This window comes from Camarhynchus parvulus, chromosome 1A (assembly GCF_901933205.1).
Source record: "Camarhynchus parvulus chromosome 1A, STF_HiC, whole genome shotgun sequence".
In the NCBI taxonomy this organism is placed as follows: domain Eukaryota; kingdom Metazoa; phylum Chordata; class Aves; order Passeriformes; family Thraupidae; genus Camarhynchus; species Camarhynchus parvulus.
Genome location: NC_044586.1, coordinates 48,207,930 through 48,232,974, shown reverse-complemented (window position 1 = coordinate 48,232,974; position 25,045 = coordinate 48,207,930).

Genomic DNA, 25,045 nt, shown 5'->3' with positions numbered 1-25,045 from the left:
CATCCAAAGATAAGGCAAAGATATTTCCAGTTTTGAAAAGGGTAGAATGGGATTATAAAAACCTGCCATTTTGATAACCTGGAAGAATCAGAATCAAATTTTTAATAGCAGTTTGTAGGTATTAAAAGAATAACAATGAAATGAGAAAAAAGACAACTGTTTTTCCAATAGTTAAACATTAATCCACTGCAGTTTCTTTATTCTCCAGAGAAAATCATGTCGCATACAGAAAAAGAGGCAACAGCAGGATATGTCTTGACTTTTGGCTTTTGAGATCTTTCCATATGGCGCTTTCTCTCAAGGAAGTCATGTATACATGATGGTTTTGGCAGGTTCACAGCTAAAAGCACACATCTTCTCTAGAGCTATTTGTCAACCATTTCCTATTATGTCACAGTCACTGGGGCTCTGTCCTGTGCTCAGTATACTTCAATATTTTTTAATAGCTTGAATGAATAGTTTAGATAGTTTGGAAAGAACTTTAATGAAAAACTGAATGAGTGAAGATGGCAAGGTTCACTGAATAAGATCTTGAGCAGCTGAAGAATCATCTGGTATAAAAAAGAGAATATCAATCAAGGTGAAATTCAATATAGTCTTTGTGGTGTTTTCATGCAGAAAAGAGTGTTAACTGATTGGCAGCAAACCAGAAAGGGCCTAGAAGTTAGAAGGCTTATTAGGCTTGTTCTGAGTCAACTATATCGTGCTGTTGTAAAAAACCATGTCATTTTGTGTTGTCAGGAAGGTCACTGTTCTGCTGTACCTACCACTGGTGAGGACTTACCTGGAGTACTATGTTTAGGTGGGCTATCATATTTTAAGAAAGATGGAGTTGAAGAAAATCTAGAGAAAGACAGGAAAAAAAAGAGTTTTATAAACATGGCCCATAAAAAGTTTGGAAAGATACGGTCATGTTTAACATAAATATGAGCAAACTAAAAAAAGGAGGAAGGACATGAAAAGTCTTCCAATCCTTTAACAGCTCTTTGGGTCGATTTGTTTTTTAACAGATTAATTCTGTTTTGCACTCCAAGTCCACAGAGGGTAGGGCAAAAAATAAATAGATTACCTTACACTCTTTTTTATTATTTTTATGGTCATTGTGCAATTTTAATACCTAGAGGATTACAGGTGTGATTAAATAAGCACTTCTGAAGAATTCTCCATGTTCACTTGATCATATTGTAATGAAGGTACCCTTTCCCAACCTTTGTTCCTGAGGAAAATTCTTTTCATGTTCTGTGTATACAAATGGTTAGCAACCAATGTAAGATCATCATGCTTCATTCAGTCCTAAAGACATCCCAGTGCCTGCTGGGTATAGATGTGGAATTTGTCCAGACAACTCCCTGTAGGTCATTGCCTTGCTGCAAGCATACACAGGCTGGCAAATTTAACAGCCAGGAACTGTCTTCTGCCAGCCTTCTTCAGACCCAGCTGTAACCCCCCTTTTTAGTGGGCCACCCACAAGGCTCTTTCATGCCTCTTATAGACTTCTCTGCCAGAAACATATAGTTTCTCGTGCCAGCTCTGAGCCTTTCATCCCAATATCCAAGAACCAATCTCTCTTCCTACAGCCAGCTCCCAGTCTATTTAACTTCTCCCTGCTACTCCAAAAGCCACATAGCCTCTGGGTTTCTGCAAATGTTGGTGGTATTTCCCCTTCTGTGCTAGAAAAGCTATTAAATTGTCTCATGGATATGCACCAAAATTGAATTAAATGATCCTGGTGGCTCACTGGTCATTTTGGTGAGTGATTTCAGGGAAAACTGCTACCCCCACTGCAGACTAGAAATTGGCTGGGTTGAGAAACTGTCTTGGTGGGCTAGAACTCTCTTGTGCCAAATTTGGCACCCTAAATCTGTTTATAGATAACAAATCTGATTTCTTAAAGAGCCCGGGACTTCAGCATAGTAGCAGGTAACTTTAATGTTAAAAATAGATTATTTTTAAAGTAGTGGTGCAAAAAACAGACTCTTTGGAAACAGAGCTTTAGAAAATAATTTAGATGACCTATTTCAGATGCTCTGCACAGGTAAAACTTTCTTGAAGGCACTAGAATTTCCATTTAACATTAAGCGTGTTTCATGGTGTTTAGTTAAATGGAGGCTTCAGGTAAGAGGTCAGTAAGTAGAAGTGATAAGCAATGACATGAAAATCTGTCTTCTGTTTGAAAATTGAGGTCCTTGCCACTCTAAAAAGCTTTGAGTATAAAGATGCTGATAAGATGAATGCATGTATTAAGTTTAGCAAATAGTAAAGCAAATAGTAAAGCAATTTTAGCGCTAGTAAAGCAATGCAACTATAGAAAAGATAACTAACATACATCCTAGAGATGCCTTTTTACAAAAGCAATATTTTACTGTTATTTTATATTAAAATAAACAACAGAGCAGAGAGACTGAGGGGAAGAAAAAGGAACTTTAGTAAGAAGAATACCAGGGAATCGGGAAAATCCTTTATGAATATGGGCAAGAAAATTATATTAATGTGTAAACCCAGTAAATTGTGATAAAGCACCAAAATAAAAAGATTTTGGTTTTAATCTCTGTGCTGAGGACTGTAACTCAAATTTGTGGGATGAAATAGCTGGGCCAGGTCTTATATCAGAGCTCTATTTCTACCTACCCCAGAGTTTCCAGCCTTGCCACAGGTGTACCTGAACAAGATGTTCATCAGCTTTGCTGTCAGTGCAATTAATGGGAAGGCAAAAGCACTAGAAAGCTACCCACTGTTAATGCATTGCCCTCTTCTCTCATGTATGGATTTTTGATCAAATATCCTGCATACAAAGGCTTGATTTCTATCCACTGGCCTGAAACAAGGATGACTCCACCAAAATCGCTGGCATAAGACTCATTCAGCTGAGATGAGAGGTAATGTGAGTATATTTGTGTCTACATATATTGCATGTTTTACATGCTGGGCAGGGTAAAGAAGAATTTAGAAGCCAGCAATGGTTGCTGAAAAGCTTTGAAAATTAATTGGAGAAAACTGTTGGTTGAACTCCTAAAACCAGAGAATTCCTCTAACCCACTTGCTGCAGCATGTATGTTTTATAATGTTTAAATCTCCACTCCTATCCAAAATGGAAAGGGAAGAGGGGAAAGTAATTCCACCAAATCACATGAGATGTAACCTATGTGAAAACTAACAAAGCGCTTTCCAAATGTAAAGTGTCCAGCACTGTTACTTCTTCTTGCTCTTCACTGCATATGAGAATAATTACACATGCAATGACATCGTGGAGATGATTTTTTTTCTTTATTCAACTTGATGATAAGTTCTGGTTCTGCTAACATGGTTACAGATTTTTATTTGTTCTTTTTCAGAGCTAAAAGTGTAGGCAGTGAGATGAGAAGGTGTGAGAGACAGAGAAGGGAGAAGATAATGACAATTAACAGGAGTGGTAATTAGGGGGACCTGTGACTATGAATTTTATTCAGATGTTGTGCAAACCATTCAGGGTTTATTCCTGAAAAAGCAAGAGGATCCATGCAATGCTCAGCTGAACTTTTTTTTCCCCTGAGGCAGTGCAGCAGCCCTTTTCTTGTGTGGTGCATTTCAAAATGAAGATCCACATGTATGCTCACAGATCTGCCTTCTACTCTTCTTCATATATGTCAATACATATACTTCATCATTGCAAAAAATGCTGGCTTCAGGCAGGCCCAATAAGCCCACATCAATTTCTATTCCTCTGTTCCTCCTTACACTCCAGTTTGAGACATCTGAAAATTGAAAAGGAAATCAATCTTGCTTAATTAAAAAACAAAAATGAAAACAAAACCAAACAAACCAGCATGCCCATGCACACCCACAGACACACACCCACCCCTGCCCCCCCTAAAAAGGGAGGAAAAAGAAGGTCAAAATTTTTCTCCTTGTAGTAGCAGTCTTCAGATATAGGTGCTACACACTAAAGATATCCAATAGAAGTTTTAGTGGTTTTAATGGTAACCACACCAGGATTTTTTTCCAGTAAGGATTTTTTTCTTTTCTGAGAGGATGCAAGTAGCTTACAGCATTAGACCATGATGTCCAGGTTGCCACAGGTTTCACCAAGGTCCTACAATCTCACAGTCAGTCAATTTAGTGTGCTAAGTCAATAGTTTTACCCTGCGCAAGTGTTAGATAACAAAAAACTATGTCAAACTAAGTGATGGACTCAAATCAGCAATCACAGATAGGATGAGTTCTTGTCACATATTTATAAATATGTAAAAAAAAGTTGAGATCTTGGTTCTGCTGTCTCCACATGGGGATGCTGTGCCATCTGAGCTGCCCAAAGATGCCCTGCCTGGCTCCCACCTGCAGCTGCAGGAAGTTTCCCATAGATCCTGTGCCCCATCTGCCAAGCTATGCACATTGACTCTCATACATACCAGAGTCTCAAATGGCCCTAGGCATGGAAGTTTGAGCAAATTATTTGACCTCTAAGATTCTGACAATCAGAGCTAACAGAAGTTTGTTTAGACTAAGCTTCTATTTAATGGAGACAAATCTTCATTTTCAGAAGCCATTTATCACATTTTTAAAGAGTAACGCAGTGAAATTTGCAGCAATAAGACAGATAGTGTATTTCTATATTGACAACAAACTGTCCTAAGATATCAGTTGCACAAATCAGTTATCAGATATCAGTTGCACAGCTGGAGTTCTGTTTAGACTCACTCAGTGGTCTCTATAGAGGAATATGGATTACATGTCTATATATGTTTATAGTGCATCTTTAAAATATTAAAGTATTTATTTTTGTGATATTTAATATTTAAATATTACAGATGGCATTCATTCAGTCATTGATAACATGTCTACACGTGTGCTATACATGTGCCATTGCATTGCACATGTAATATTTAAATATCTGAAATTAGGAGACTTAACTCTCAATTTCTTCTTGGAAGTTTTCAAATAATTGAGGCCAATGAATACATGAATGCTGGGAGACACTGTGAAAAAATAAAAGGCCTCAGCTAAGAGAACATATGGACCAGAGAGGTTACCCTGGTGTAACTCCTTTCCCAAGTGTGGAAGTGTTCTGAAGTGTACATGCATAGAGTAAAGTATATTACTGGATTTTTTCCTGAATACTGAAAATGAATGAACATTTCTGTGTGAGTGCTCACTTGAGTTAATGAATTTTTGGCATTCTCTGAAAAGTTTGAAAAAGCAGCTAGCACTACTTAAATGCTTTCTTGATATTGCCTGTATTCAGTGTCAGATATGGCTGTAATTTTATAGGAAGACCATATTATTGGGTGAAAGGAGGGCAATACACAAGACAGAAACTGCACTGAAATATGATCAGATTCTGAAAAGATTTGAGAGACATTTCTACAAAGGAAGAGATAAATTGTCACTGGTTGGAAAAATTATCCATAAATTCCACAGAAGTAAGAAAGGTGAGGATTTTGTCATGGTTTAACCCCAGTTGGTGAGTGAATACCAGTTTGTTCACCATCCTTTCCTCCCACAGTGAGAAGGCGGATAAGTAAAAAAAGGAAAAATTGTGGGTCCTCGGCCACTCCCCCCTAGTTTATATACTGGACATGATGTTTTATGGTGTGGAATTTCTCTTTGGCTGTTTCAGGTCAGCTATCCTGGCCACGCTCCCTCCCAGCTTCTTGTGCAGCTCCTCACCAGCAGAACACAGGAAACTGTACTTAGGGTAAACACTTTGCAACAACCAAAACATTTCAGTGTGTTATTAAAATTATTCTTCATATAAATCCAAACCACATCACTGCAGCAGCTACTAAGAAGAAAATTAACTCTATCCCAGGTGAAAGTGGTACAGTTTTCAGAGAAGAAATATATTTTCTTTCACAGTGGCTAGTAAAGTGTTTCAAATATTTTGTAGAAATACACATGTGCAACATGTCATGCTATACAAGTTGTGACATGAAACACTAATTTTGATCAGCTGGTTTATCGTGTGGTATTGTGAGATTTGCATGTTGGAGGAAAAGAATCAATCAGGCACATTATGTAAGACTTATACAATACATGCTGAGACACAGCCAGCCCAACCCAGGAAAACTTGTTGATCATCCTAGAGTAGCAAAACAAGAAAATTGCTTGGGCAAGTTATGGATGTGCTGTTTATCAGTATAGCCTGCTTGGGCTTTCAGAAGCAAAGCAATGGTCTTGTAGGAAAAGATCTTGTATGTCTCAACACATAGAGGTAACTGAGGGCAACCATCAAACCACAGCCAAAGTACAAAGAGCAGATTTATTTCATTACCTTGCTCAAAAAGAAGGCATTTCATTACCTTTTTCATGTGGCTGAACCACACGGGGGGACACGGGCTCCGTTCCCCTCAGCTCCTCCTAGTGAGCAGCATGGGGGGCTCGCTGCCGCCTCACCACAGCAAAAGGCTTCACACGTGTCCTGGGAGAGTGTGTTACCTCTCCACAGGAACTTTTCTCCTCCAAACAGGAGGCATAAGAAATGCAGTTTTCCCACACCAACATTTTTAGCATTCTCAGCTGCAATGTCACTTTGAGCAAAACTATTCCTTCCTCTTCACCAAACCTACCAATTTTAACCCTGTCCTCCCACCAGACCTTTTAAGTAATTTTTCACCTTTTAATACAAACATTGACTTTAAAAATTATCCTCATAGCAAAGTCATAAGTAACTAAAACAGTGCAAAAAGACTTTAGTTTTATTTACGCACTTGTACTTCACTAGGAAACCAATCAATGCCATCTTTTGACTGTCTGAAACTATCTGACTTTTTCCAGTGTCTGACTGTGATATCTACAAAACATGAACTGCGTTCCTATTGAGAATTACTTATAAAAATATCTTAGATAAATCTAAGTAGGTACTCCTCAGTTAATAGTTTGGTTATTTTAGTTTTTCTCATAGACAAATCACCCAAAAATTATTTATGAGGCTTTTTTCTATTTTAAATTTAAAAATGAAAGCGTTTTGCAATTCAAATTTATTCATCAGATACATTTTGTAAATAATTTTTATATGTAGACTGCTGGCAGGAATATGCTAAATCTGAGCAGTGCTAGAACATGCTTATCACGTGATGTTCTTTTCTTGCCCAAGCTGGATGAGTAAAACATAGAAATAGCTTTAATCACAAGGAGAAAAACATACACGTATTTGCTAATACTTCATTAGAAATCCATTGTTTAACTGATCATTCTTGTTTGAAACTACATCCAGTGGGAAATAAATGAAAGAAAAATTAGACAAAGCATCTTGAATCAAATATTTTTAATGAATATGCATAATAGTGCATGTACATCTTTGTTCCATTCTTGCACCCCTGGATTCAGCCAAAACCAGTGAAAGACAACAGGGAAGGAAGCTGCCATTACATTACATTCATGTAGACTTTAGTCACTCAGATTAATTGCTGCTGTTTCTGGGGTATGTTTACTATAAAACACTGAACTGGGAAAATCTGTGTATCACTCTCATGCTACCTTCCTGGACCCATAGAGACTGACATTTGCAAAACCCTGCTCTCCACAGCATCACAGTAATCCACTGCTGACCTATTTTTGTATTGTGTTTCTAATAGCTGGACTGCCTTTCATCATACAGAATAGAAATGTCTACTAAAAAAAGAAAATAGATGTTAAATGACAGTTATCAACCTGCCTCTAATTACCTTTTAGTATAAAACTACTACATATGATGCTCTAAGTCCTTCCTGTCAATGAAATTGTATTTCCTTAATATAGGCATATCTTCTGTTCTTTCCAACCTTAACTGATCTCTTACTATGTGAAAATATTAAAGAAAAAGGCAAAAAAATATTTAGCCCCTTGACTTAAATAGGAGAAAAGGTACACATTTTGGGAATGTGAAATATATTTAAGTATTCATCGGTCCCATGTAAAAGAAATAAATGACTGTTATCATCTGCAAAAGCAAATTATTTTTAACAGATATTCTGTTTTCTGTTTAACAGATATTATTTTTTAACAGATATTCAGTTTTGAAGTAGAATATAACAATGTGGAAGATGAAGTAAGAGCATCAAGAAAACCCCTTTAAAATCTCCCACTACATTTTTTTCAGTAACATCAATAGAGGGGCCAATAAGAAGTCAACATATATTTTCTGAAAGGGAGACTGTTGCTTTTTGACATATAAATGTAAATACATGAAACCCTGTTATTTTTATGATTTTTCCATTGCTCACAGCTGACTCCCTGAGCAATTCAACTGTAACGCTATAATACCTATGAAGAATTTGCTGTCTAAAATGTGAAGTAATTATAATGCAGCAAACAATTCGATACAATATGGTGGCAAAGTCACCTATTGCAATTCTTATTTGCTGTTAGCAGAAAATTTTTGAACCATGGTAGACTGAAATGAAGAAAAAGAATTCATACTTTTAAAATGAATCTATAATGAGCTAGAAACACACAGCCATGTCTGCGTTCTGCCTGTGACCTCATGCTGACACATGGGCAGTGGAGTCTCAGTTCCCTCAGAATAAACTCAGGCACCAGCACATGCTGCAGGTCCTGGCTGGAAAGCAACTTTGCAAAAAAGGAGTTGTGCATCCAGTGCTCCATGACTGAGCCTAGGGCACAGGTTGCCCAGGGAGGTTGTAGAGTCTCCCTCCTTGGAGATATTCAAAAGTCATCTTGACAAAGCCCTGGGCAACCTGCTCTAGGTGACCCTGTTTGAACAGAGAGGTTGGACCAAATGACCTCCAGACACCCTTTCCAACCTTAACTGATCTCTTACTATGTGAAAATATTAAAGAAAAAGGCAAAAAAAAAAATTTATCCCATTGACTTAAATAGGAGAAAAGGTACACATTTTGGGAATGTGAAATATATTTAAGTATTCATCGGTCGTCTTAGAAAGAAATAAATGACTGCTATCATCTGCAAAAGCAAATTATTTTTAACTGATATTCTAAAACCAGCACAGAATTTCACATAAATAATTTCTTAAAAGAAAGGGTTGTCTATCATAGAAAAAGAAAAGGTTTATGTATATGAAAAAGCATATAGTGGTGGTTGATAGCAAAGGTGTTAGTATGAATTTTGGTGTATTGTGAAAACTTTTGGAAAAGCATGTAACAGGGCTACACTTCCTTGCTGTTTCTAAAAGCAATAAATGGAATGTGGTTCTCAAAAGGTCTTGTGGTAAATCTTGCAATAAATAGGAAAACAAACAGTGTCTATGTTTATTGTAATGAAAACACCTATTATCAAATTACTCAGCAGAAACTACTGGGTTAAGATATGTGAAAACTGCAATCATATGCTAATTTACACATAAGAACCTGTTGAATGTGCCTAAATGCAGATTATAACATTGATGTGAACTTGTGACTACCCATTTATGCCATGTCCAGACTGAACCTTGGCTTGAATATGGGGATTTTTTCTGCTTATGTACAAGAATGGTATCCAAAGGGTTGGTGATACAGGTGAAAGAAAACACTTTGGCCTGAGATAGAGGAATTAAAAAGAAAAATATTTTTCTCCAACTGTTCTGGAACAAATCAGCATCTGAGACTGCTGGATTTCTCCAAGGGCAGAAGAGCTGCCATTGATAACTACCATAAGTGAAAAGTGGTGAAGAAGAGGAGAATTAACACTGACAGAGGAATACTGGGCAGCAGGGAAGGGACATGAATTCTTACAACACAAATTTATGTCTACTGTTATATTCAAAATCATCCTCATGCAGCATGAACTAAGTAAATTTAGTTTCTTTCTCTACTTCAGTTTTGCAGCTCCCACTGAAGTGATTCATAGGATGCTTTTATAAAACCCCTTATAGCGCAGCCAGAGTTTGCCAAACTCACTTCAGGTGAGTTTGGCACTAGTAAATTTTCCATATTCAAAGTTTATGTCACACCACTAGACTGTACTCATGTAGTTAGTCACAGCAGGTGAGAAAATCCAGGGAAGAAATAAAATTCCTTGCTTGAGAGTAAGAAAGAGGCCATGAGTGCGTTGGTAGATTGCACTTTAATCATGAAAGATTCTGGATTTCTCAAAGGACACTGAAGTATATTGAATGAGTGTTGAAAAGAAGGCAACCCAAGTGGGAGAAGTCTGATAGATGTGGCATTATTTTTTATAGATCTGTGTATGTTTCCAATACATGGAATACATATTTATTTTTTGGGAATACTATAAAGCAATCTATCTACTTACTTTCAGTTTTTGTTGTGTGGTCAAGAATAAACCCAGAGTGTTGGATAAGGAATAGAAAAAAGCTTTATTCTCTTCATACCAGGAAAGCTTAAGAGCATTCATGACTTATGTTTGACTAATATGTTCCTAAGCTGAAATTTTGTGTGATGGTAACACTGAGCCATGAAAATCTGCTGGTAGACTTTGATAGTTAACACTTCTGAGTTATTCTGGCAGAAAAGTATAAATTCTGGTTTATGATTTCAACACCAAACCAATCTCAGTTATCCAGAACTGCAATCAGGAAAGAATAAAACCAGAAAATATGTTGAGTAAGGTGATTAATGTTGGTGTAAAAATTGCAGAATCAGACCTCCATTAGAGACTCTAGGGAAAGAGGTTTTGTTTTCCTTCTCTCCCTAGAGGTAACTGAGTAGATTTGGACATTAGTTCTAATGGCAACAATTGTTATACTTTATAGAAAATGCTTTTTATCTTGCATTATAAAAATCACATTACATGAGAACATAATTATAGCATGGTAGCAGTCAAAAGTCATTTGATTCATGGCCCTTCAGCATCACATTTAAATGTCACTGCATTACTTACTGCATACTGATGATTAGTTATTTTTAACATCATTGATAATTAACAGTTGGCAAAAACTGGGAAAGGGGAACATAATGATTCAAATGTTCTTTGGTGCTATGCTTTTGGTATAACAGAAGATTTACTCAGGTCTGAGAGTGGGGGGTAAAAGATGATTCAGGATCTTAATCCTTGCTCCAGGCAATGTGCAGGCTAAGTCAAACAGGAAGCTGGAGCTGGTGTGAACTATTACATAAACCTTTTAGCTTGTATGCAAGGTGTGGAGAGAAGAAGTGTCACATCCATCCCTGAAGGTCTACACTCTTTTTCAAATCACTAGTTAACCCTGAACATAGACACATCTAGACAAATCTGCTTTCTGGAAAGATATATTAGAAGATAAAGAAACAGAAGCGAGTAATTGAAATATAATTTAACAGCACAGATATGATCTGTATGGTGCAATTTGCTCTCAAGGCCTGAGAACGTGACCAAGAAGATGCATCTTCAGTCACCAGAATGGGAGGTAGAGTAACAACGTGAAATACAGAAAGTAGTCCCTTCTGTATATATAAAATAATTATTTTTCAGTTTAAGAATTGTAACAATCTTTAGACATAGAGGTTTTGCCTTTGCAGAGGAGTGCACCAACCACTGCACACAGTTATTCATAAAAGCTGCTCTTCATTTGTGGCTTACAGAACATTGCAGGTGTGTTTAAAATCCATTGTGTATGATCTTTAAAGGTCAGTGCATATATTTACAGTTTTGCTGCACAAAGATTTGTTATTAGATGTAATTTAAGGTCATAGTACAAACACTCACTTCAGCTCAGGTCAGAAAAGAGAAAGAATGAACTTGGAGATGTAAGTATTATAATAAAACAAATTGTAAAGAAGGCAATATTTATATTATTTATTTGAGTTAAAACACAGGGGCATTGAGTCTGAAAACAGGATTTTTCAGACTACTATAAACAGTTAGGAATGAGGTTAACATAGAAATCACTTTTGAAACCCAAGTATAGCTAAAGTTCCCTCAGAATAAACTCAGGCACCAGCTATTAATGCTGGTAAGTGTAAGTAATTTTACACTAATAGTGTAAGTAATTTTAAAGAATGTTCATAGGTGGAATATTCACTGTAAAATATCTTTTTTCTTTGTAGGTCTGTTTCTATGATAAAGACGGTGGGGTTTATTTTATTCCATGTTGCATCATAAAATGCTATTCAATATAAAGTAAAAATATCTATTTAAACATTGCATGCAAGAGCAAGGCTCTTAAGGGAGCCACTTGATTTTAACAGTATCTTAACTGGAATTGGTTAAGTATTTTCCTTTATGTAAGCTAAAGAATCTAAATGTCCATCTTTGAATACATTTATTTTAATTAATGTGTACGTTTCTTGCCATTGTATCATTAATATTCTCAACGTGTGGTTGGATTTTCCTCATTGTGTTCCACATAAGCACAAGGCAGTGCTGTATTTTAAAATTTTGGTGCTTGGGTTAAAGTTGACTGGATGGAAGAAAATGGATGCACTTCATAAATGTAGCACGAAAATTACAGGACTGCAATGACCTTTTCCACTGAAGAAAGAAGAGTCCATTTTTTAAACCACAAGCAAACCAAAAAATATCCAAAAGAAAAAGAATGGAAGGAGAACATTTTTTTAGGTATTAGCTGGCCCACGACATTAAATTTTTCTTTCCCTCTTAGGAATATCCATATTGACTGTAATTCCCATTTGTTTTCACGTTCAAGCTACAAGAAAAAAAAAAAAAAAGGAAAGAAACACAAAGGAAAACAGAGATAAAAAAATCAGTTCAAGTTACATAACACAGGAATGTGTTGTGTTCATGTCAGAGAAAATGTTTATCATTAGTTTGTGGGTCAGATTCTTCAATACTGTTATTCACACTGGCATAAATGAGAATGAAACTATATTTAACAATTTTAAAAAACTGAATATCGACTCTTGGTCACTATTTAAGAAAAGGTATGTTAAACCCACATGATTTTGCTGAGGATGAATAAAGCTATGTGGCCATCTCAGTTCCAGGTCAGTGAGTTTTGCAATAGCTCTGCTCAGTAGGAAAAACTATATCTTTACCACAACAGTTTTTGATTATCTGGTCAAAATTAATTGATGGTCTCTGTCTCTGGAAAAACACATACAGAAGGGTTGCTTGCCTCTGACATTGCAATTGTACTCCATTAAAGCTGGCACAGACAACTCCCAACTCATGAGTGGAGCACAGAGTATAACACTTTTTGCAATGGAGATGGTGTGTCTGCAGAAATGGGCCGAGGGAAGCGACACAGCCATGTAGTCTCCCATCCCTTTCTGTGTGTAGTTACACACTGTCACTGTAGAGGGTTTCTGAGGTTCAGCTGACTGTGAGTTCCCATGCCAGAAATCAGCTGGTTCAGCTCTTTGGAATGGGTTTCACTTGTCAGTCGAGCCCAGGCATGTTTTAATTGATCCTCCAGAATCTATCTCTTGAGAGAGAGAGAGACGGGAATCTCCTCTGGGCATCTGCAGCCACAATGAGACCTGCATCAACATTCAGCACGCATCCATGGGCTACAGAAACCTCAGGGTCCATTTAAAGGCCCCTTTATGGGTTTAGTCCCTGGGTGACTTCTCCAGCTATTTAAAAAGCTCCTGGTAAAGCAGAAACTTAAGTGACGAGCTGAATCTGCATTCCAAGTTAATAATTACACTTCATGAGGATCATACTTCATTTAAAAAATACATATAATCAAAAACCTTCTCTTTTTTAAAACTTTGGTGGCTCAGCACTTTTTACATGCAGTTTGTGAGTATCTCTGTTCACCTTTATGTTAATTTCATAGCAAATTAACATTTCAGAGGGCATTAAAATAGATAATATTTTCTTTTCCCACCCTTTCAAGTTTTTCTGCACTTATTGTGAAATATGTTCAAGCCGAGAGAAGAGACAGGTTCTGCTACTTAAATATGCTTAAATAAGCATACTTTACTTCTTGGGCACTGTTGTGTTCTTCGTGCCTGTTCAGTGATACCCCAGGGTTCTCTCAGTGACAACAAAGTCTGTGGTCTGGCAGGCTTCTGTTTGAAAAGGGTTAGGTTACTGCAAGAAAAGGTTGGGAAAGAAAAGAATTTGACAAGAAAAACTTGTTTCATATAACCAACTGCAAATTGCTAAGGCTTTGAGTTCATCTTAAATTTACCCTGGTTCGAGATAGGATGCACATACACATCTATACCTCTTTATACAAAAAAAAGAATAAAAAATACGTATTTTCAGGACAGCCGAATTCAGTTGAAGTCTAAGCACAGATCTTATTCTCATGAGAGCACATTTTCCTGGCATTATATAGTTCCAAAACCCTTTCTTCTTGGAATAAGTGTATTAATTTGGATTTTTTTTATAAGGTAAGCAATCACAAAAGAAGTCCCAAAGAGAGAAATTATAGATGCCTGTTTGTGAAAATAACATTTTCTTGATTAGAAGCAATGGAATATTATGTACTACAGCTCAAGAAGCACCAGAGTGAACAGTACATTTAAAAGGTGGAGAAAATATATTCTAAGAAAGACGCTATGGGATAAGTTCAAGGATCAAAACCCACAGAAATTTGTATTTATCTTTAATTGCAAGATAAGTCTAAAGATCTTAACTGATGCTGAAATTTGTATTTATCTTTAATTGCAAGATAAACCTAAAGATCTTAATCCTGATGCTGAAATGTATCCAGTCATTAAAACCCACTCATTGACAATCACTGGTGCTGGGATTTAGTCACCTAGATACAAGCATCTGATGCATCTATTGGTAACTATATCTATTTGCCTATGTAATATTAATTGCACACAGAGCTGTAGGAGTCCTATCTGGAGCAGCAGCTGGTAGCCAGTGCATCTCAAATGACAATAGCTACCTCTGTTTAAGTGATGGAATCTCTTTCTACACAAAGGAAGCTGTGTTGTCATGTTCTGATCAAGAAATTAAAATATGTAATCAATGTAGTCTAGTTTCTTTGGAAATAAAATACAGGTGACAGTGATCCAATTTGGCATGGTCTTAAATTTCAGCAGAATGGCTGATTCCATCAGTCTCTGAGTGGCCTTTGACTGCTAGCTAAAAGCTCTGCTTTTCAGGCTCTGCTCTCTTACAGCTTCTCACACATCATGTCTGTTTTCATTGACTCTAGTATAAAGTTGATATGCTCTGGGGAGTACAGTCTGGCCAAGTGTCCACAAATTACTTTGTGTATGGACTTTTAAAGCCAATCTATGAATTCAAATGTCAAAGCTGATTCATATTCAGACTTCAGTTATTTCTTATGTGCAGATACTTTTATTGATATTTTGATAAATAAATAATTTATATATTTAAAAATATATTCAAGAGGTATAATGAAAATTAGTTATGTTGCAGTATTTGAATAGTTTGAACCTACATCACTGTCAGTGTAACTTAAAATTTTGATATTTTATTATAAATGATAATTATAAAATAGACTAAAACACATCCAGTTGTGACAGCTGCTATCCTGAACAAAATGGATAGAGTTATTCTCTATAACTAGAAATTTCATTGCTGCTAAATTAACCTCAAGAAGGAGGCATATACCTAAACAGGTCAGAGCATCCAATGGAAGATGTGCTAGGACATGAAAAAAATTATACAGATGGGGTGAGGGCAGAGTGGGCAGGGTCAGCACCAGCCCCACACTGCAGACAAAACAGTGTGGACAGAGAGAAGGAGGAACAAGCAGAAGTAATAAATGCAGACAGAAGTAATGACAGGGCCTTAACACACTACCAGACCACAGAGCCCAGCAATTGGGAAGAAAACATGGAAATGGAAGAGCCTTAATGAGACTGTGATGACTGGTTGTTTACTCAACTACAGCACAAAACTCATTAGTATCAGCTGGCTGCCCCTGTGGTGTACTGTGACAGACCTCACCTAATTGCCTGAGTTCCTGGAGATGAAAGATCTCTTCTCTTGAATAAGCAATGATCTAATTAGTGCATCTCTGTGCAGTATTTCTGGTTCTATATCTTTCTCATATTTTGGCAACCATATTATGTGGTGACTGAAGGCAACAGCGCTGAACTCTGGACATGTATTGTATTAGCCTTTAAAAAAGTGCTTTTTCAGAGCTGGTCTGCCATGGGAAATTTTAACGACTTGAGGTACAGGTTTTGTATTCTGCTTAGCCACAAAGGTGTTCAGGAAGCTGCAAATGAAATAGATTCCTAGCACAGCATTTCTTTGAAAACAGCTGGACTGGTAAACTATTTAGGGAGAATCCCACACAGAATATGGGAGAACCAGAAACCTAGATAAAAGTGGTTTTCTCAGTGTACTTGGATTCCTTGCAATAGAAGAGTAGAAGAATTTATGAGATGCCCTCTGAAAGACTTTCTACAATGAGATTCAGCTATGAATTCATCTAGGATTGCTCGGGTGCAAAATATTATGTGCAACAAAACTGACAAATGTCTGGATTTAACAATTAGAACAGAGAAAATGCAGAATGAATGACAGCAATAATGAAGGGCAAAAGGAGAACTATTCTTTCAGGTGGAAGTGACTGGCAGGATATACCTTATATGTATATAGGAAGCTCTTTTTTGGGCTTGCTTTTTAACTCATCTCACTTACTTTAGGGATGTTTTATACACTTAGGTACACTGGTGAGTCATTGGGCCAGTCTGAGCTTCAGCTTCTTCATCTATCAAAGTAAAGAAAAATACTTCCCTGTCTTTCTAGAATGTTACCACTCAGAATTTCTAAAACACTGTGAACTCCAAGGTGGTATAAAGTACATGGGAATGCAGAGGATGGTCATCACTTAATTCTCTGTACTGTAGGTGTTTTGCACAGAGACCTATCTACCACAGGTATTTCTTTGATAAGCTTGTTTGAAGTGGCATGCCAGAACGCCTTCCAGTTTGCAAGAGAAGCTGTTTGTATGTGTTTTGGAGCATGCCAGAACATATCTGAAAAGCAAAATGCATTTTCCAGGTCATTTCAGATCACAGAGCATCTACACAACACATAGCTGCAGCACATAACACTACGTTTGCACTTTCAGGCCAACAGAACCCTTTATGATCTGTGAGCAGGGGGACACAATGAATCCTGCCCAGTTTCTGTGGAGCAATAGACACATTGACTGGTTAGGTCCAATGGATAGGGTGTGTGGCTGACTGCAGTTGAAGCCCTTCTACAGCCCCTATGCAAATTATCATCAGTTGGTAATTCTCCATAGCTGGTGAGAAGGAAGGAGCCTGCAGGAGCTGAAGGTACTTGGTATCCATTCCAAATTCGTGTATTTTCCCAAGCATTCTGCTCCTGCCCATAGAATTGTTATATGCAGATGCAAATCATTAAACCCCTCCTTCATCTGGATCAGAAAATCCCTTATCTTACCTCAAATCTCTTTACTTCCCGATTTATACTCACTCTACCAAGCCCAGCTCTCACTGAATTTGTCACAGGAAGATCTTTACCCACTACATCACCTCCAACAGATCTTTACACCTACATGAGACTGAGGAGAAGTTCCCACGTCCCAACAAAACACTGGACTTCAAATACCTTTAAGAACCTTCTCTTGTCCCTGACTTAGGTGTGTAGGAGATAGTTTACACCTGTAAATGCGGTGCCTTCCAACCTTTATCATACCATGATTCTGTGTGAATGTTATCCTCATTGCAGATGAAAAATGTCTTCAAAAGAGAGTAAGCAGCACAGTGAGTCTTGTCAGACAAGTCATAGGCTTGAGCAGAAGAGCTTGGACAGCTTTTATGCACTAAAAAGCACTAAGTACACTCCCTGTAGTAAGCAATAAATTCTGCTGATTCATTTAGAGGTGCAACCACATACCACTTGTCTTGTGAACTGTCTTCGGGTTCTGAGGAGAAAGAAAAAATATATAAAAGTGCCAGAGACACTTAAGCATTGCTGGAGTAAGATTACTCAGACTTGAAAGCCTCAAAAACAAATTGAAAAGATTCTCCTGCTTGGGGCAGAAACGGTGTAAACCCTATTCAGCCAAATATAGAGATCTGACATCTTAGTCATACAGTAATTCACTATGGTATCAAAAGTTATCAAAAAGGAGAATTTTCATGTGAAAAGAGGAGATTTTCTTGACCCTTAATTGATTGGTCCATCAGTGCCTCAGAAATGACAAGACCCTTGTGCCTGACCCAGTTGTTAGTGTCCCATTATGGGCACAATTCACTGAGCAGTTCTGCTGTATCAGAGGGCGGCTCGACAGACCTCTTCAAGGAAATGCACCAACAGCAGAAGGAAGACCCTTCAGTGAGTCTTCCCACTTCATGACCCCTCAGCAGGTCAGGTCTTCCTCCGTAATTATGTCCTCTGCTGCCAGTGCAGTGTACTCAATTGCCAGTGCCTGTGAGGGATCCACACCAATGGTTTATGAAATAACACTCTTTATTAATATAATTGGTGGTGATACTATCTGACTGCAAAAATGTATACAAAACAACATACAGAGAAATTTTAATCCCCAGTAAGAGTATTCAGAATGCACAGAATATTGTTATTTTCCAATAGGTGTCCCTATGGGGGAAGACAGGTTCAGCCCATCAACTGATCCCAGCAGTTAGAATGGAGTCTTCCCTAAATTTGTCCCCATTCTTGACTTATTTTCATACCATTTCTTTATGTTTAGGAGGAGCTTGAGTGACTCTTGTCATGCATACCTCTGTTACTAATTGGTGTAAAATTCTCTCCCTTCACTTTTAAAGGTGCAATCAGAAAGAATATAGAGCCCATGTCCGGTGAGGGGTGGTCATACCTTGGAGTTGGGTAATGTTGGGATGGAGGTGTGTGTTAATGTAACCATTAGGCTTTAGTGAATGATGTTCATTTGAGGAGAGGGATTTCACCACATTGTTGGCTAGGAGCAGCAGGACATCTTCCCCTCTTTCCCCTGGCTGACAGGTGTCACACAGTTTATCAGCTGCAATGTACCATTAAGATCCCCTCCCTACAAGGATTTCAACAGTGCCTGGCCATGGTATCTCAAGTCCATTCCATTTCCCTTGGCAGGTGCTTATGGTTGTGTGGGGAATCATTGTGGTGCCTGCCAACCACATTCCATTGAGGGACCAGCAACTGTATTTTGTCCTATAATTTCCATACCCTTATAACTTCAGTTTAATTTTGTGAATATTACATCCCAGTTTCCTCTACTTTTACTTCCAGCCATCTTTTTACACATTAGTTTTACTTACTCTTCATGTATTAAATCCAAGCAATTGGTTCCATGGCATATACATAAAATTCTTTTAACTAGAGGAGAACTGAATCCTTCTAACCTTGTTGCATGTACTTCTTTCTAACAAGATATAAAATAACAGTGGTTGCTTAGTAGTGACTTGAGTTCATATCTCTCTTGATCACACGTGTAACAGCTAAGAAGGACCCTCAAACACAGGGTTCTCTTTCGTTTTTTGGCATGTTGTCCAATCACACTACACAGTTTTATCCCTCCATCTAGACTTGTGATATAAAGCTGATGGGATGTTGCTGCCAAATGCCGCCGTTTCTTTATCAAACAGGTATTTGCAGAAAATTATTTACAGCATGGTTTCTCAAGCATTGGAAAAGATTGAAAATGTTTAGGTCTCTTAAATTAGAAGTACCCATTTAACCAGTATTTTTCAGCCATAAAAAGGCTTGGATCCAAGTGGATCATTCATGGAGTATTCTCTAAGCATAAAGGTGTGCCAAGATGAACAATGGCTAAAGCACAGTGAATTTTTCACAATGAATGGTGGATGTTGGTAAACCACACAGGACTGTAAGAAGCAACTGGAAAGCCCTGGCTGAGTGATGAGAATTAAAGGACAAGCAGAACTTCAGACACTATGGTATTTATTGCAGAGCATGACATCTTTAAAATTGCTTGTTATCCTGGGAATGGCTGTGGATTAGTCAGGCTGTCAGTTTTATTAAGGTAGGGGCACTGAATTCATGCTTGTTTTCTGTGATGTGAGAAAAATAGAAGGCAGTCATCAAAAGTGTCTCCAAAAGGAAATGAGCTGGTTATCACAATGAAAAATGGCTGTTTTGTCTCTCTGAATTCTGGTCCTAGAAGTAAGCTTTCATACTGATTTCAGGTTTCAAGGCACAGATGATTTATGCCTGTCAAGATTAGCCTAATTGCCTGATGTGTTCATATGTCTCAGTGAACAGACTGCCACTTTACAGCAATTGAAAACTATGTCTTTGAACCTTTGCAATAAAACTGAGGCAATGAAAAAACAAATATGACTTACAGGAGGATAAATTACCGCTCAATCCTAACCCTGAAATTTTTCCTTAGTGAAAATTAATTGAAAAAGTATTTTGACCACACCAGTGACATTGAAGAACAATTGCCTACATTTGGTTGGAAGTTTAATGAATTTCATTTTGACAGTATCACTAATGGGGTTTTGATTGTGTAGCATTTAGCACAGATGACATCCTCCAAAATGACTTTTCAGGAAAGGAAAAGGAAGCATGATTAAATTATGATGTGACAGTACATTCAGTGCCCCCAGAGTCTCTTGGCTGAGAAAAAGAAGAAAGTTACCGAGCTTGATACTAGACTTCAATCATCTTGATACCTTGCATGTACTATAGAAACGTGGGTTTTTTCCTTTCTCATTTGGATGGCTACCTGGAATCATTGCTCACTTGAATTTGGTGACAGCAGTTTTATCCTTTACCATAAAGTCTATCTTCTCGTGTGCTTGCCTGAGAAGGAAGAAATCTTACTCTGATTTCTGAGCTGAAGAGTAGTTTGAACTCATGCATCCATTTTTCAGAAGGCTGAGAATGTGCACCTGGGGGCCAGTGATCACAGAGCCAAAAGAAGATGACGCATGAAGAAATGCAATGGTAGCCTCATGCTCGGAGTACTCCTATGGGAGCAGAGCTCTTATGTGCTTGTCCCTCAAGAACAATCCTCATTCTGAAACCAGACTCCCTTTAGCTCTGTTAGGTGTCTTGGTAGCTGGAGTGGACAATGTCTCTATCTTCCACTCCTTTCAAAATTACAGTCTGTTTCTGATGGGACCCCTGCTCTGTGCTTATCGCTGTTAGGCACAGCAGATTACAAAGTGGTGTTGGTTCTGGTTTTGGTTTTTTGCTTATAATGCACAATCACCCAGTGTCATATGTGCCGAACTTCTGTGCCAAAGTCCAGTCCTTGTGCCTGGCTTTTGTTTGGCTGGATTTTTATTTTCTTTTTAATTTGCCAAAATGTGAAGGCTCCTTTGATTCTATTTAAGAAAGCTGAAGCAGTGATGAGTGCAAAAATACAGCTTGAAATCTACTTGAATATCTGTGGTGAAGCTTGAAGCCAAAGTGAGTTTTCAATTTAGCATCAGCTCGGAATTGTTCATGACTGAAGAGGAAATAGCAAAGGAAAGGAGCTACAGTACCCTCACTTCATCACTTAACTAGCTATTTAACTTCACTGAAGCAGAATGCTCCTGGTCTGCCACTGTGCAGCTCTGCAAGGGCCAACTAATCACAGTGAGCTCATCCAGCTCAGAAATGCCACTTCTGACAAGTGATGTCCTCAGCTAGGCTTACCTCCCCAGGAGGCCACAAGTTCAGACCTGCTACACTCTCAGGACATGGCTCCTGTTTTTAACAGTCTTCAGACAGGCACAACAGCAAAATGTTTGCACAAAGGGCAGTTTCACTCTGTGCTTTTCACCTTGTAGGTGGGAAAACACTATTTTGGTTTTCATCATATTTGGCCTTTATGTATATTCTTAAAAGCTGCCAGTGCTCAAGCATTCTCAGTGCCTTGCAAATGAAAACAGAATAAATTAAAGCACAAAAAAGCTTTCTCTCTAATAACTTAATGGAAAACAAAAAGGGTAAGTCTGATGTAACTCCATGAATGGGATCAAGGATTAACTGACCAGAGGGTCATGTGGTGTTGTACTGATTTTATAATGTGAATATTCTCTTGGCTTTCTACAGTATTTATACAAAGGAATTTGGTGATATATCTCAAAAAGTGTATATTTTCTATCAAACATAAGCAGTGCAAATGCCAATGTTTGAGTGAATGACACCACATTTCAGCTTGCACCCAATTATAAACTTCAAAGACCCTTCAAAGATCCTGAAATCTGTGTTAAGACAAAACCCCTATTTGAAGTTGGTACCTATAGGGAATTGGAGGATATTTATATTCCAAAAACCACACTTAAATTATAAAAGGAATGGCCTATTTTATGCTTGAACGCAGCTCATTAGAGAAATCTCTTAATGAATATTTTTCAATCATCTAACAGAGAAAATCAAAGCACATAGGGCATACTATAAGATCTGCATGGATTGCTAAATACTCCAGTGGACATGTACACTGCAAATTATGTGCCATTAATAGTTTTGTGCTCATTCAGCATATTAGCATATGATTTAATAATAATTTCTGTAGTGAATTTTTGTAATATGTACAATATGAAAGAGAAAAAATACATGACAGTAATCAGCATCTCTGCTGCTCTAAAAGGGCATCTAAGACAGTTACATAATTAATGGGAGTATGATTTTTACATATACTAATGAATTTTCAACATCGAAATTCCTTAAATAGTCTTGCATGTTTCTCTGATTTATTGAATTTCTTTATATGAAGCAAACTGTACAGAATTTGATTCCCTATCTTCTCTCATTCTGAAATTTACATATTTTTTTTCTTTAATAATCTAGGTTCAAATAAAAAAAGGATGAAAGCAGATAGTAGTCTCATGGCCCTTTTCTTGGAGCTGGGATCTGTAGATTTGAAAGTTCTCAAGGCAAGGGAAATATAAAACATCTATGGATGAGTCCCTGATGAATGATATATATCTATATAGGCAGCCTTAGGCATATTAAATAATACTACTTTTGCATTTGTTTGGATAATATCTACTTTAGGTGTGCTCAGTGTGGAGAGGATCCTGAAGGACGCCTATGTGAGAGGACATTTATCAAAACATTCTGAAAGCAGACAAAATAAAGACCAAGAACATTTTGAAAACTCCTTAGAGGTTTAGGCTGTGTCAGTTTTAGGTTTAATTTCAACTTTCAGAAAAAGCTGAGCTCCTGAGGTTCCAGCATAGATACTCTGAGTCATTGGAGAGTCTAGGAACTGAGACAGAGCTTCTCTATGGCATAATAACTTGTCATGTGTAAAAAGTTGGCATGTTCTCACAGGGGCTGTAACATAGGAATTTGTTGTTTGTATTGACGGTGACTTCCTAGAAAAAACCTAGAATTTCATGAGGATATGGAAAGATACATATCAGCACATATACATGTGTGTACTATGAACCATTACTGTTGGTCCAGTTTCCCTTTACACTGCTCCTGAAAGAACAGTGGGGTTTTTGAGTTTCATATACTTCTGTGTAAAACAAGATCTAGATAGCTGCTGAACAACTTTTTCTGTGCAATATGTAGCATGGGATGTATGTGAGGGACTAGTTCAATATGACAAAAATACAAATCTTCCCATGCACTCTGCTGCTGCAGAGAAGAATCAGCCTGTCTCCCACGCAGTCAATACACAGCAGTTAAAACACTAGTAGCAGTGTAACTTCAAATCTTTAAATAACTTGAAAATTACTTAACATTCTATCTTGTAGGGAAAAGTAATATACACAAAATTATTTTGACTTCTTTTCTGCTGTCTACTGCCCCAGCAAACAAATCCAGGGATTGTGTGACCAAATAATCTCTGGGAGAGTGGGCAATTCATAGCAGCATTCTCACCAGGGGCAGATCTCCCTCCTTCTCTGAAAGATCTAAATTCCTACACTAACTAATTTGAGCCTTTCTGTTCACATTCAAACCTGTTCTGAATAGTCAGCAGACTCTTCATTCTCTGTGCAAATCCTTTATCACTGCCTACTCTTCCACTGTTTGATGCCAATTCTGAGTGACACATATCTCCCAGTCTGTCTTCCCATATTGTCTAAGGTTAACTATAGCCACTGCCTAAAGATCATACATGCATTACATCTTCCCCTTATATTCACTTTTATAAATGCTTTCCTGGAGTAGCCTGTTGCAAGAATTATGCTCACTACACAGTTTTTAAATCATAAAATGACATCTAAACATTTTGGGTTGGGTACATCATCTGCTTACTCAGTATATTCATTGTCTGGACTGCTCTCACAAAATTAGGATCTGCCTGGGGTGGGTCATTACTCGGGTACCAAGGCTGTGAGGGCAGGGAGATCATAAAGGATAATTCACATCAGGCACTGCAGCATATCCAAACTGTCTGCAAATGAACTGACTCAAAACCTGCCAGGGTTACAGCCGTGTCAGAATGATGCATCATCCCAACTTGCCCCAGTGGAAAACTATTAATTTATGCCTCTGGGAGCCAAGCTAATATCGCTGCAAGACAGTGCATGGTCCTATTTAAATATATTTGTTTATCTAGCCCTGGTGTAGAGCTGTCTACACAGCACTGCATAAATTGTACAAGTACAATTTACAGTATATAGAGTATTCTCCATTTCTGGGCCATCTTAGGAAAATGTAAGTGTTGTATTGCGCTAAAGTTTTATTGTTCAGAAAGTGGGAGGCCAGAGACAGGCCACCACTGCTGCTGGAAAGAATGATTTGGGAAAAGGTGTTGCACTGGAGTTGTTTCACATTGCAGCAACTATTACTTCACCCATTTTGACCCCTTTCTGGGCAATAGTACCGGCAGCACTAAACCTAGATTGCCCTGCACACAGTAGACAAAATCTTGACCATTTTGCAAGATTAGCAGTCTGCTGCTCTTGACAACTGGCCACAAAACCTGTGCCTCATGTGGTTTCACTTCTCCCTCAAAGATCTGCTGCATCCCACGTTTTTACAGCTTCCCTGGGCATGGTACTGCATCAAAGGAAAGAGCAAAGCTGGCTTAGCATACCCAATGTGCAAACTTTCTCTTTGCAAGAACAGTAGTAGCTGGTGTGCTCTCACTCCAGGACACAGTGCAATTCTTCACTACTCTAGATTCAGGCTGGCCTTAAATTGCACAGCACAACCCACAGGTTGTAAACTTCATAGGAAAGAGAAAATTTCTGGCTTTTTCTGTTTTGTACAGTGCCAAGAATATCAAAGGCTTCCATAAATAAAAATGACAAATAAAAATCTCCCAGTGTTTTGCTATGGTTCCCAGGTTCTGTGCTTGAATGTGATTTTACAGGATAACCAGTTGTGAATGATCTTATCTTCTCATGGAATGAAACAGATCTTGCAATAAAATAAAAGA